Here is a 10,390-nt window from a genome sequence, read left to right as displayed (position 1 = left end):
AGGAGTAGCCCCTGGTGTGCGCTGTTAGTGTAGACGTTTGGTTCCTGAACAAATTTGCGTCAAAGAAAATTCGCGACAAAGTAGTGCCTTTTTTGCTGTTATTCTTGTGGCCAAAACTGGTCTTTCGTCAGTCGTTCTGGTCAAAAGAACGGTGTAATGTAAATAAGAGAGTACTAACTAAAGATTTACATTTGCAGATTACTTAAGGCAAACTCTAATAAAGTATATGGTCTCTATGCAATAAGCGCATTCCAAATTTCGTCATATTCGTAGTATAAAAGTCTGTTTTTTAAGGATTTTCTTGCTACTGCATATCAAAAAACAACCAAGTTTTCTCTCCGATCTTCTTCTCATGATGTTCGCGGAAATTACATTCAGTCCCTCAATAAACTTAGAACAACCAATTATGGTCTTGTTTCTCTTTCTTACTTCAGTATCAGCTAAGTTATTGAATGCGCTACCTTGTTTTATCCGTACTGACTGAGTTAACAGGTCTTAAAATGAGAATCCTGGCCGCATTTTTCATAGCTGCTTTTTTTAAAAAAATGACCGTTTCTTAGATATTTCATATCTCATAATTATTTATCCGTATGGGCCTATGTATTTTAGCTGTAAATGTAATGTCTGGAAGATATTAAATATAATATTACTCTGAAATTCGAGATGAAAGATAGTTTAGGCCTGTTTGTATGTTGCCTTTAGCAAGGCGCATGCGTACACTTTGTATTGCGCGACTCCAGTGCTTACCATATGAGAGATAAAATGACTTTTGCCTTGAATATTTAGGCGATCGAAATGTTATGTTAAATTGTAATGACAAGGGAGGTCTGGAGCTGTGAGTAGGCGTGGGATTTGTCACATATGGTTTAGGGGCCGACATATCTCTCCCTCAATGCCGTACCGGGAGGCAAGGTCGGTAGCAGAAAGCAGCGAAGGGCCAACTGCGTCCAAAAGCGATCGCACGGGCCGAAATCCCGGGATGACTCGTTTGGTACGACGCTCCAGCGCCACGTCTGGAGGTACTGCTCTTTTCTCTCTTGTTTAAGCATTCCGTCAGCGCATGCGCAACCAAAAAAAGGATGCTGGGTTTTATTTTTTACTTCTTAGAAGGAATTGACATTTCAGCTGATTGTACAGGCATAAACGTAGATGTAAGAACCTTGCGTGTCTGGCGTTCTGGAGACAGAGGTGAGAGATGGTTTCGTGCAGACTGGGACGCCTAAAATCGGCTTTGTTGTAAACATGGCGGTTCACGAGTGAAGTTGTCTCTCTGGCCTTTCTGTGCACGAATTCCAGGGCCTACCGATACAATTTGGGCAAGTTTTGAAAGCTAAAAACTTCAATCGATGCTGTATTTTGATGGTAGGACTGGGTGGCCCGACACTTAAAAAAATATATGAAATGACAAGCGGGGGTCTTCCCTTGTCGTAGAATGGCAGAATTACCCAGAATTCTTTTGGTCATGAACGAGGCAACTTGAGAAGCACGAGACTGGCCCTCATCAGATGGCTGAAGCGCGACCGGAGGAAAAAGGGAGAAGAACATTTCTAGCCAGATACTAAGGAGTAGCCCCTGGTGTGCGCTGTTAGTGTAGACGTTTGGTTCCTGAACAAATTTGCGTCAAAGAAAATTCGCGACAAAGTAGTGCCTTTTTTGCTGTTATTCTTGTGGCCAAAACTGGTCTTTCGTCAGTCGTTCTGGTCAAAAGAACGGTGTAATGTAAATAAGAGAGTACTAACTAAAGATTTACATTTGCAGATTACTTAAGGCAAACTCTAATAAAGTATATGGTCTCTATGCAATAAGCGCATTCCAAATTTCGTCATATTCGTAGTATAAAAGTCTGTTTTTTAAGGATTTTCTTGCTACTGCATATCAAAAAACAACCAAGTTTTCTCTCCGATCTTCTTCTCATGATGTTCGCGGAAATTACATTCAGTCCCTCAATAAACTTAGAACAACCAATTATGGTCTTGTTTCTCTTTCTTACTTCAGTATCAGCTAAGTTATTGAATGCGCTACCTTGTTTTATCCGTACTGACTGAGTTAACAGGTCTTAAAATGAGAATCCTGGCCGCATTTTTCATAGCTGCTTTTTTTTAAAAATGACCGTTTCTTAGATATTTCATATCTCATAATTATTTATCCGAATGGGCCTATGTATTTTAGGTGTAAATGTAATGTCTGGAAGATATTAAATATAATATTACTCTGAAATTCGAGATGAAAGATAGTTTAGGCCTGTTTGTATGTTGCCTTTAGCAAGGCGCATGCGTACACTTTGTATTGCGCGACTCCAGTGCTTACCATATGAGAGATAAAATGACTTTTGCCTTGAATATTTAGGCGATCGAAATGTTATGTTAAATTGTAATGACAAGGGAGGTCTGGAGCTGTGAGTAGGCGTGGGATTTGTCACATATGGTTTAGGGGCCGACATATCTCTCCCTCAATGCCGTACCGGGAGGCAAGGTCGGTAGCAGAAAGCAGCGAAGGGCCAACTGCGTCCAAAAGCGATCGCACGGGCCGAAATCCCGGGATGACTCGTTTGGTACGACGCTCCAGCGCCACGTCTGGAGGTACTGCTTTTTTCTCTCTTGTTTAAGCATTCCGTCAGCGCATGCGCAACCAAAAAAAGGATGCTGGGTTTTATTTTTTACTTCTTAGACGGAATTGACATTTCAGCTGATTGTACAGGCATAAATGTAGATGTAAGAACCTTGCGTGTCTGGCGTTCTGGAGACAGAGGTGAGAGATGGTTTCGTGCAGACTGGGACGCCTAAAATCGGCTTTGTTGTAAACATGGCGGTTCACGAGTGAAGTTGTCTCTCTGGCCTTTCTGTGCACGAATTCCAGGGCCTACCGATACAATTTGGGCAAGTTTTGAAAGCTAAAAACTTCAATCGATGCTGTATTTTGATGGTAGGACTGGGTGGCCCGACACTTAAAAAAAAAAATCTATGAAATGACAAGCGGGGGTCTTTCCTTGTCGTGGAATGGCAGAATTACCCAGAATTCTTTTGGTCATGAACGAGGCAACTTGAGAAGCACGAGACTGGCCCTCATTAGATGGCTGAGGCGTGACCGGAGGAAAAAGGGAGAAGAACATTTCTAGCCAGATACTAAGGAGTAGCCCCTGGTGTGCGCTGTTAGTGTAGACGTTTGGTTCCTGAACAAATTTGCGTCAAAGAAAATTCGCGACAAAGTAGTGCCTTTTTTGCTGTTATTCTTGTGGCCAAAACTGGTCTTTCGTCAGTCGTTCTGGTCAAAAGAACGGTGTAATGTAAATAAGAGAGTACTAACTAAAGATTTACATTTGCAGATTACTTAAGGCAAACTCTAATAAAGTATATGGTCTCTATGCAATAAGCGCATTCCAAATTTCCTCATATTCGTAGAATAAAAGTCTGTTTTTTAAGGATTTTCTTGCTACTGCATATCAAAAAACAACCAAGTTTTCTCTCCGATCTTCTTCTCATGATGTTCGCGGAAATTACATTCAGTCCCTCAATAAACTTAGAACAACCAATTATGGTCTTGTTTCTCTTTCTTACTTCAGTATCAGCTAAGTTATTGAATGCGCTACCTTGTTTTATCCGTACTGACTGAGTTAACAGGTCTTAAAATGAGAATCCTGGCCGCATTTTTCATAGCTGCTTTTTTTTAAAAATGACCGTTTCTTAGATATTTCATATCTCATAATTATTTATCCGAATGGGCCTATGTATTTTAGGTGTAAATGTAATGTCTGGAAGATATTAAATATAATATTACTCTGAAATTCGAGATGAAAGATAGTTTAGGCCTGTTTGTTTGTTGCCTTTAGCAAGGCGCATGCGTACACTTTGTATTGCGCGACTCCAGTGCTTACCATATGAGAGATAAAATGACTTTTGCCTTGAATATTTAGGCGATCGAAATGTTATGTTAAATTGTAATGACAAGGGAGGTCTGGAGCTGTGAGTAGGCGTGGGATTTGTCACATATGATTTAGGGGCCGACATATCTCTCCCTCAATGCCGTACCGGGAGGCAAGGTCGGTAGCAGAAAGCAGCGAAGGGCCAACTGCGTCCAAAAGCGATCGCACGGGCCGAAATCCCGGGATGACTCGTTTGGTACGACGCTCCAGCGCCACGTCTGGAGGTACTGCTCTTTTCTCTCTTGTTTAAGCATTCCGTCAGCGCATGCGCAACCAAAAAAAAAATGCTGGGTTTTATTTGTTACTTCTTAGAAGGAATTGACATTTCAGCTGATTGTACAGGCATAAACGTAGATGTAAGAACCTTGCGTGTCTGGCGTTCTGGAGACAGAGGTGAGAGATGGTTTCGTGCAGACTGGGACGCCTAAAATCGGCTTTGTTGTAAACATGGCGGTTCACGAGTGAAGTTGTCTCTCTGGCCTTTCTGTGCACGAATTCCAGGGCCTACCGATACAATTTGGGCAAGTTTTGAAAGCTAAAAACTTCAATCGATGCTGTATTTTGATGGTAGGACTGGGTGGCCCGACACTTAAAAAAAAAAATCTATGAAATGACAAGCGGGGGTCTTTCCTTGTCGTGGAATGGCAGAATTACCCAGAATTCTTTTGGGCATGAACGAGGCAACTTGAGAAGCACGAGACTGGCTCTCATTAGATGGCTGAAGCGCGACCGGAGGAAAAAGGGAGAAGAACATTTCTAGCCAGATACTAAGGAGTAGCCCCTGGTGTGCGCTGTTAGTGTAGACGTTTGGTTCCTGAACAAATTTGCGTCAAAGAAAATTCGCGACAAAGTAGTGCCTTTTTTGCTGTTATTCTTGTGGCCAAAACTGGTCTTTCGTCAGTCGTTCTGGTCAAAAGAACGGTGTAATGTAAATAAGAGAGTACTAACTAAAGATTTACATTTGCAGATTACTTAAGGCAAACTCTAATAAAGTATATGGTCTCTATGCAATAAGCGCATTCCAAATTTCGTCATATTCGTAGTATAAAAGTCTGTTTTTTAAGGATTTTCTTGCTACTGCATATCAAAAAACAACCAAGTTTTCTCTCCGATCTTCTTCTCATGATGTTCGCGGAAATTACATTCAGTCCCTCAATAAACTTAGAACAACCAATTATGGTCTTGTTTCTCTTTCTTACTTCAGTATCAGCTAAGTTATTGAATGCGCTACCTTGTTTTATCCGTACTGACTGAGTTAACAGGTCTTAAAATGAGAATCCTGGCCGCATTTTTCATAGCTGCTTTTTTTTAAAAATGACCGTTTCTTAGATATTTCATATCTCATAATTATTTATCCGAATGGGCCTATGTATTTTAGGTGTAAATGTAATGTCTGGAAGATATTAAATATAATATTACTCTGAAATTCGAGATGAAAGATAGTTTAGGCCTGTTTGTATGTTGCCTTTAGCAAGGCGCATGCGTACACTTTGTATTGCGCGACTCCAGTGCTTACCATATGAGAGATAAAATGACTTTTGCCTTGAATATTTAGGCGATCGAAATGTTATGTTAAATTGTAATGACAAGGGAGGTCTGGAGCTGTGAGTAGGCGTGGGATTTGTCACATATGGTTTAGGGGCCGACATATCTCTCCCTCAATGCCGTACCGGGAGGCAAGGTCGGTAGCAGAAAGCAGCGAAGGGCCAACTGCGTCCAAAAGCGATCGCACGGGCCGAAATCCCGGGATGACTCGTTTGGTACGACGCTCCAGCGCCACGTCTGGAGGTACTGCTCTTTTCTCTCTTGTTTAAGCATTCCGTCAGCGCATGCGCAACCAAAAAAAAAATGCTGGGTTTTATTTGTTACTTCTTAGAAGGAATTGACATTTCAGCTGATTGTACAGGCATAAACGTAGATGTAAGAACCTTGCGTGTCTGGCGTTCTGGAGACAGAGGTGAGAGATGGTTTCGTGCAGACTGGGACGCCTAAAATCGGCTTTGTTGTAAACATGGCGGTTCACGAGTGAAGTTGTCTCTCTGGCCTTTCTGTGTACGAATTCCAGGCTCTACCGATACAATTTGGGCAAGTTTTGAAAGCTAAAAACTTCAATCGATGCTGTATTTTGATGGTAGGACTGGGTGGCCCGACACTTAAAAAAAAAAATCTATGAAATGACAAGCGGGGGTCTTTCCTTGTCGTGGAATGGCAGAATTACCCAGAATTCTTTTGGGCATGAACGAGGCAACTTGAGAAGCACGAGACTGGCCCTCATTAGATGGCTGAAGCGTGACCGGAGGAAAAAGGGAGAAGAACATTTCTAGCCAGATACTAAGGAGTAGCCCCTGGTGTGCGCTGTTAGTGTAGACGTTTGGTTCCTGAACAAATTTGCGTCAAAGAAAATTCGCGACAAAGTAGTGCCTTTTTTGCTGTTATTCTTGTGGCCAAAACTGGTCTTTCGTCAGTCGTTCTGGTCAAAAGAACGGTGTAATGTAAATAAGAGAGTACTAACTAAAGATTTACATTTGCAGATTACTTAAGGCAAACTCTAATAAAGTATATGGTCTCTATGCAATAAGCGCATTCCAAATTTCGTCATATTCGTAGTATAAAAGTCTGTTTTTTAAGGATTTTCTTGCTACTGCATATCAAAAAACAACCAAGTTTTCTCTCCGATCTTCTTCTCATGATGTTCGCGGAAATTACATTCAGTCCCTCAATAAACTTAGAACAACCAATTATGGTCTTGTTTCTCTTTCTTACTTCAGTATCAGCTAAGTTATTGAATGCGCTACCTTGTTTTATCCGTACTGACTGAGTTAACAGGTCTTAAAATGAGAATCCTGGCCGCATTTTTCATAGCTGCTTTTTTTTAAAAATGACCGTTTCTTAGATATTTCATATCTCATAATTATTTATCCGAATGGGCCTATGTATTTTAGGTGTAAATGTAATGTCTGGAAGATATTAAATATAATATTACTCTGAAATTCGAGATGAAAGATAGTTTAGGCCTGTTTGTATGTTGCCTTTAGCAAGGCGCATGCGTACACTTTGTATTGCGCGACTCCAGTGCTTACCATATGAGAGATAAAATGACTTTTGCCTTGAATATTTAGGCGATCGAAATGTTATGTTAAATTGTAATGACAAGGGAGGTCTGGAGCTGTGAGTAGGCGTGGGATTTGTCACATATGGTTTAGGGGCCGACATATCTCTCCCTCAATGCCGTACCGGGAGGCAAGGTCGGTAGCAGAAAGCAGCGAAGGGCCAACTGCGTCCAAAAGCGATCGCACGGGCCGAAATCCCGGGATGACTCGTTTGGTACGACGCTCCAGCGCCACGTCTGGAGGTACTGCTCTTTTCTCTCTTGTTTAAGCATTCCGTCAGCGCATGCGCAACCAAAAAAAGGATGCTGGGTTTTATTTTTTACTTCTTAGAAGGAATTGACATTTCAGCTGATTGTACAGGCATAAACGTAGATGTAAGAACCTTGCGTGTCTGGTGTTCTGGAGACAGAGGTGAGAGATGGCGGTTCACGAGTGAAGTTGTCTCTCTGGCCTTTCTGTGCACGAATTCCAGGGCCTACCGATACAATTTGGGCCAGTTTTTGAAAGGCTAAAAACTTAATAATCAATCGATGCTGTATTTTGATGGTAGGACTGGGTGGCCCGACACTTAAAAAAAAAAATCTATGAAATGACAAGCGGGGGTCTTCCCTTGTCGTGGAATGGCAGACTTACCCAGAATTCTTTTGGGCATGAACGAGGCAACTTGAGAAGCGCAACCGGAGGGAGAAGAACATTTCTAGCCAGGTACTAAGGAGTAGCCCTGGTGTGCGCTGTTAGTGTAGACGTCTGGTTCCTGAACAAATTTCCGTCATAGAAAATTCGCGACAAAGTATTGCCTTTTTTGATGTTATTCTTGTGGCCAAAACTGGTCTTTCGTCAGTCGTTCTGGTCAAAAGAACGGTGTAATGTAAATAAGAGAGTACTAACTAAAGATTTACATTTGCAGATTACTTAAGGCAAACTCTAATAAAGTATATGGTCTCTATGCAATAAGCGCATTCCAAATTTCGTCATATTCGTAGTATAAAAGTCTGTTTTTTAAGGATTTTCTTGCTACTGCATATCAAAAAACAACCAAGTTTTCTCTCCGATCTTCTTCTCATGATGTTCGCGGAAATTACATTCAGTCCCTCAATAAACTTAGAACAACCAATTATGGTCTTGTTTCTCTTTCTTACTTCAGTATCAGCTAAGTTATTGAATGCGCTACCTTGTTTTATCCGTACTGACTGAGTTAACAGGTCTTAAAATGAGAATCCTGGCCGCATTTTTCATAGCTGCTTTTTTTTTAAAAATGACCGTTTCTTAGATATTTCATATCTCATAATTATTATCCGTATAGGCCTATGTATTTTAGCTGTAAATGTAATGTCTGGAAGATATTAAATATAATATTACTCTGAAATTCGAGATAATAGATAGTTTAGGCCTGTTTGTATGTTGCCTTTAGCAAGGCGCATGCGTACACTTTGTATTGCGCGACTCCAGTGCTTACCATATGAGAGATAAAATGACTTTTGCCTTGAATATTTAGGCGATCGAAATGTTATGTTAAATTGTAATGACAAGGGAGGTCTGGAGCTGTGAGTAGGCGTGGGATTTGTCACATATGGTTTAGGGGCCGACATATCTCTCCCTCAATGCCGTACCGGGAGGCAAGGTCGGTAGCAGAAAGCAGCGAAGGGCCAACTGCGTCCAAAAGCGATCGCACGGGCCGAAATCCGGGATGACTCGTTTGGTACGACGCTCCAGCGCCACGTCTGGAGGTACTGCTCTTTTCTCTCTTGTTTAAGCATTCCGTCAGCGCATGCGCAACCAAAAAAAGGATGCTGGGTTTTATTTTTTACTTCTTAGACGGAATTGACATTTCAGCTGATTGTACAGGCATAAACGTAGATGTAAGAGCCTTGCGTGTCTGGTGTTCTGGAGACAGAGGTGAGAGATGGTTTCGTGCAGACTGGGACGCCTAAAATCGGCTTTGTTGTAAACATGGCGGTTCACGAGTGAAGTTGTCTCTCTGGCCTTTCTGTGCACGAATTCCAGGGCCTACCGATACAATTTGGGCAAGTTTTGAAAGCTAAAAACTTCAATCGATGCTGTATTTTGATGGTAGGACTGAGTGGCCCGACACTTAAAAAAATATATGAAATGACAAGCGGGGGTCTTCCCTTGTCGTGGAATGGCAGACTTACCCAGAATTCTTTTGGGCATGAACGAGGCAACTTGAGAAGCACGAGACTGGCCCTCATTAGATGGCTGAAGCGCGACCGGAGGAAAAAGGGAGAAGAACATTTCTAGCCAGATACTAAGGAGTAGCCCCTGGTGTGCGCTGTTAGTGTAGACGTTTGGTTCCTGAACAAATTTGCGTCAAAGAAAATTCGCGACAAAGTAGTGCCTTTTTTGCTGTTATTCTTGTGGCCAAAACTGGTCTTTCGTCAGTCGTTCTGGTCAAAAGAACGGTGTAATGTAAATAAGAGAGTACTAACTAAAGATTTACATTTGCAGATTACTTAAGGCAAACTCTAATAAAGTATATGGTCTCTATGCAATAAGCGCATTCCAAATTTCGTCATATTCGTAGTATAAAAGTCTGTTTTTTAAGGATTTTCTTGCTACTGCATATCAAAAACAACCAAGTTTTCTCTCCGATCTTCTTCTCATGATGTTCGCGGAAATTACATTCAGTCCCTCAATAAACTTAGAACAACCAATTATGGTCTTGTTTCTCTTTCTTACTTCAGTATCAGCTAAGTTATTGAATGCGCTACCTTCTTTTATCCGTACTGACTGAGTTAACAGGTCTTAAAATGAGAATCCTGCAGGCCGCATTTTTCATAGCTGCTTTTTTTAAAAAAATGACCGTTTCTTAGATATTTCATATCTCATAATTATTTATCCGTATGGGCCTATGTATTTTAGCTGTAAATGTAATGTCTGGAAGATATTAAATATAATATTACTCTGAAATTCGAGATATTAGATAGTTTAGGCCTGTTTGTATGTTGCCTTTAGCAAGGCGCATGCGTACACTTTGTATTGCGCGACTCCAGTGCTTACCATATGAGAGATAAAATGACTTTTGCCTTGAATATTTAGGCGATCGAAATGTTATGTTAAATTGTAATGACAAGGGAGGTCTGGAGCTGTGAGTAGGCGTGGGATTTGTCACATATGGTTTAGGGGCCGACATATCTCTCCCTCAATGCCGTACCGGGAGGCAAGGTCGGTAGCAGAAAGCAGCGAAGGGCCAACTGCGTCCAAAAGCGATCGCACGGGCCGAAATCCCGGGATGACTCGTTTGGTACGACGCTCCAGCGCCACGTCTGGAGGTACTGCTCTTTTCTCTCTTGTTTAAGCATTCCGTCAGCGCATGCGCAACCAAAAAAAGGATGCTGGGTTT

The sequence above is a fragment of the Montipora capricornis genome, chromosome 11 (assembly GCF_036669925.1).
Source record: "Montipora capricornis isolate CH-2021 chromosome 11, ASM3666992v2, whole genome shotgun sequence".
Lineage (NCBI taxonomy): Eukaryota > Metazoa > Cnidaria > Anthozoa > Scleractinia > Acroporidae > Montipora > Montipora capricornis.
The sequence above is the reverse complement of the archived record's forward strand: the minus strand, read 5'-3'. Positions refer to the sequence as shown.